Source organism: Ostrinia furnacalis, unplaced genomic scaffold (assembly GCF_004193835.3).
Source record: "Ostrinia furnacalis isolate ACB-3 unplaced genomic scaffold, ASM419383v2 OfSCF0767, whole genome shotgun sequence".
NCBI lineage: Eukaryota > Metazoa > Arthropoda > Insecta > Lepidoptera > Crambidae > Ostrinia > Ostrinia furnacalis.
In genome coordinates, this window is record NW_021131006.1 from 351,424 (window position 1) to 356,190 (window position 4,767).

Sequence of the window (4,767 nt, forward strand, 5' to 3'; positions counted from 1 at the left end):
GAGTGTGTTAAATATAGCACGTCACCACACTGACATCAGAAGTAGCTTATTGAACACGCATCGATCAAACAAGCCTAATTTATTGTCCTTAGAAAAGTTGCATGAGTTTTGAGATATGACCAATTTTAGGTAACAATTTCCATAGAAAAGTTAGATGAGTTTTGTAATGACCAGTTTTAGTATTTTTATGGACATAAAAATACAGTTTTAGTATTTCTCGCATTAGATAATTGTTCGATGCGTCTTAGGCTCATCATATCCTCCGGTGTACTTGTTCGATGCATTTTAGGCTCACGTCCTTCGATGTCTGAGTGATACCTAATTTTGGGACACCCTGTATAGTATTTTGTCCATCTCATTCACGCAATACTTGGGTATTTAAAGTACATACTTGGGTACTTTAACAAATTGAAACCCACACGAGCGGCGCCGCCAGCGAAGACTAGTCGCAGAAGGGGCCTAATTACACCCTCGGCAGATGTTTGAAGCATCCTCGAGTATATTAACGGACTCATCTCTCCATAATGAGCGACTTCCACCGTCCTGCTAGTTTATTGAAATTAATTGGAACGGTAGCTAATTGAAATTACACGATCAAGATTTTTACTTATTTTCTTCATATTAAAGTTCAAACTTATTCTTTGCTTTAGTGGGAAGGAACTAATATGACATTATGAAAGTTTGTCAGTCAATGTTTGTTACTTCTTAGTGTACGGAAAAGTGAACGGATTTTGGTGAAAATTTTAAGCATTATTGCTTAACATAAAATTAATATTATTATAGACTTTTTGACGATATTTTAAACTGATAGGTATATTAATTTCATTACGGGTTCAAAGACAGTTTAACTTTCTCCCGGGTCAAAATTGCCCTTCTCTGGTTCGGATTTTATTGGCAGTATGAAAAAGAAAATGCAAATAAAGAAAATTTTACTTTGACGTAAAAATAGTTGAATATAAGTACCTATTATTTGTTATTTCTATAACTCAACTATTCCGAGTTTTCGTGAGAATTTGCAGACTAATTCCAAACTAAACTAAAAATATTAAATGCTATGATAGCTCACATTTTTTTTATTTTCAGTTATCTAACAAAGTTTACTTTAGTTGAGTATTTGTTAGTTATAATTTTCAGTTATTAGATAGTAAACAATTCTTTTTTAAAAGAGTATAATGTAATGATCATTTATTTATGAATAAATCTATATCTATACTAATATATAAATGCGAAAGTTACTCTGTCTGTCTCTCTTTCACGCCTAAATCACTGAACCGATTTTAATGAAATTTGGCATAGAGATAGTTTGAGTCCCGGGAAAGGACATAGGATAGTTTTATCCCGGTTTTTCAAACAGGGACGCGCGCGATAAAGGTTTTCTGTGACAGACAAAATTCCACGCGGGCGAAGCCGCGGGCGGAAAGCTAGAAAAAAATAAAGTATCAAAATTAACTGAACTATAAATCACGTTGTAAATCTTAGTTAATATCAAAAATTCAAATTTCAACGGTGCGTAACTCTCCTAATGTTAGCGCCATCTGTCGCCAATAATGGGGCGCGACTAATAATAGTTGCGCCTCGCTTTTCTTTTAAATAGCCCTTATTAAGGGGGAGACAAAATGTTTGAGCTGTCAAACTTGAATGTGTGTTTATTATTTCACTACCTACTCCCGCGACTTCGAAATTAAAATTATTAGAATGATGATTTATGAAATTTCTGACTTTACCATACCATTTATATGCATATGTTAACATGGGCTAGTGTCAGCTCATATACCCATTTACCTAACACCCTGTATACTCATCATGTATAGATATTTAGTTCTGTAATGTTTTACAATAGGTACTGTCATAACTTTATGTTGCCAAACTTCTAATGTTTTAATTTACAGTCATTTCAATTAAAGATATTTTTTCTTCAATAAAATTAGCTTAACAAATATCTTTCATTTTAAGGAAGTGTTGTGCAAGCTTGAAATTTTGTTTTAAACTATTTATTTAAATAGGTAGGAAATGTTCACCATCTGTTACCGTTGTTGTTTTTTTTAACTCAATGTTTCCGAGGACATTATCTTTAGGTGTGAACTCGTACTTTAACATCTTAAACCAACCAATAACAAGCCCATAATTATTACATACCAGTACATCAGAATATGCATGTAGAATTAACGAGTTTGGTGTGTAACGGAACAGTGGGATGACGGATGAAAGATAGTTATGATTTGAACGCTGAATGATGGTCTATGCAGGAAACGGAAGTGATGAATGAGGAACGAGGAATAGTGGTTTAAATGTTTAAAAAAAGAGAAGTCTGTTGCTAAGCAGGGAGTGTGTTGTGGACGACGACGAAAGACGGAAGACGAACCAGTTGTGTAACTACCTATTTATAATTTAAGACGTGTAACTATTCTAGTGAGAGAAATACAACCAGTTATCACATTTACTCCTGTGTTATTCATTGGAGAACTCCCATTTCCCTCATGCATTTATTGCAAAATGGCTTCTATCTATATCAAGTGCTAGTGTTCTCCCATCTACACCCTATATTTTGGTGACACCATGAACCTTTGTACCTAACAATGGTTCACAATACAGTCTCATCTCGTAAAACAATACAATCCACAAAATAGGTACTGGTCTATTCATAGTTACGAACATCATTGTAACCCCAATCTCATAAGCAATTTGATGCTGAACAATGTTGTCTTGACCTACAACTGTCCAAAGTTGTATAATATTATATTATATAGTTATATAACATGTGTGGCTGATCCTAAGCACACAACTAGTTTGAGCCACGGGAATTCGTGAGCTAGTTCATTAGGGAACACAAAAACAATAATATTCAAAGAAGGCGGGAGTGAATAGACACTTACAGGGCAGATATTATTATGTACCATCCTAGACTGCATCTCACTTAACACCAGGTATGATTGCGGTCAAATACCTGCCGTGTTATGCATAAAAATCTGATTTGATATAGTATTGAAAAAACTGTCCTATCCTAACAATATGGATCATCCATCCATCATCTATCTAAGATGGGTAGGTACTCTTTCACGAATAAATCACAGAAAAAAATTAAATCAAATGAACACACGGTTTGATAACAGGAAAAAACATACAGTAGTTTTTATCTCGGTTTCTAGAAAAGTTTTGTGACAGTTCGATGAAACCAAGCCGCGGGAAAAACCTGGTATCGATGTACTTATTTTAGGAAACAAGTCGTAAGTAAATAATAAATGAAATACTCGTAATGATCTTTTCAGCTTACTGACTCGAATCAAATTTTAATATGCTACAGGAATTCCAAGAAACAACCAACTCAAATGAAAATTTCCGCTTTTAACTCCAAAATTCTGTGTAAATATTCCCAAAACCGAATTGTATTTTTAGATTTTTAAATAAGGCACATTGACCGAAGTTGTGACGCATGTTATGCCTATGGTTAAGAAAAGTTATTTTGGAAATATTCCATAACTTGCGGCCGCCCGCGACTTCGTACGCGTGGGTCCCGTTTTACCCCCTTAGGAGTGGAGTTTCGTAAAATCCGTCCTTGCTGAGCACCTACATTACAAAAGGAACCCCCATGCAAAATTTGAGACTCCTAGCACTTGTAGTTGTAGTTTCTGAGTCAGTTAGTGACCTTTTGCTTTTATACATAATGTATAGATGTTTCATTTTATGTATTACATGTACTAATTCTTGGACATTTTTCTACTGCACCCTCTAGCTAGGTAATAGTAATAACAAACTCAGCAAAGCTGAGTTTACTATGGGAACCAGAAAACATATACAGGGTGGAAACGATAAGTGATCTCATTCGATTATTTCTAAACTATACAAGATATCGAGAAACTGATTACTAATCCTGAAAGTACTTCACAAGCTCTATCCAACGGTACTAATATTAGGTTACAGAATTAACTAGATCTATCCGAAAATTTAATGTTTTCAGCCTCCATAGTCCATACTAAATGTATGCCAGCCAAACAATAATAGAAGTATTATTTTTTTTATTAAATAATAAATACTTAAAATGAACTCGTACATTGCATTGTTATTTAAAATTATTCTTGGAAAACATTGGTTTTAGGCTTTACTTGCTATAATATTAACAAGACATAAGTGCCATGACTGTGGCTGTACTAAATGTATGGAAGCTGGAAACATTGAATTTTAGAATGGATCCAGTTTATTTTGTAACTTATTATTGGTACTCATGGATAGAGCTCGTGAAGTACTTTCAGGATCAGTAACCAGTTTTTGAATATCTTGTATAATTTTTAATATTTTGTGGTTTTACTAAATGTATGAAAGCTGGAAACATTGAATTTTCTGATAGATCCAGTTTATTCTGTAACCTATTATTGGTACAGTTTGAAAGAACTTATGAAGCACTTTCAGAATCAGTAATCAGCTTTTCGATATCTTGTATAGTTTAGAAATAATCGATTGAGATCACTTAACGTTTCCACCCTGTATACTAAAATTATCACATAAAAATACTTAAAATTACCTTTTTTGTAAATTACCAATATTCTTATTATAAAATATCCAGATTATAAATAAGTCCATAAACAGTCATTCCCCTTAATACTCTGACACAATATGCGGTGCACGTCGTTCGCACCCTGTCTTTAAGAAATAGTGTATTACAGTATTGTCTTTAATTTAGGGGACATTCTTTAGGGCCTGTCACACTCCGAGCGAGGCGAATGATAAATAACTTCTGTATCTTTTTGCGAGATTTCCAAGTTATTTGTTGAG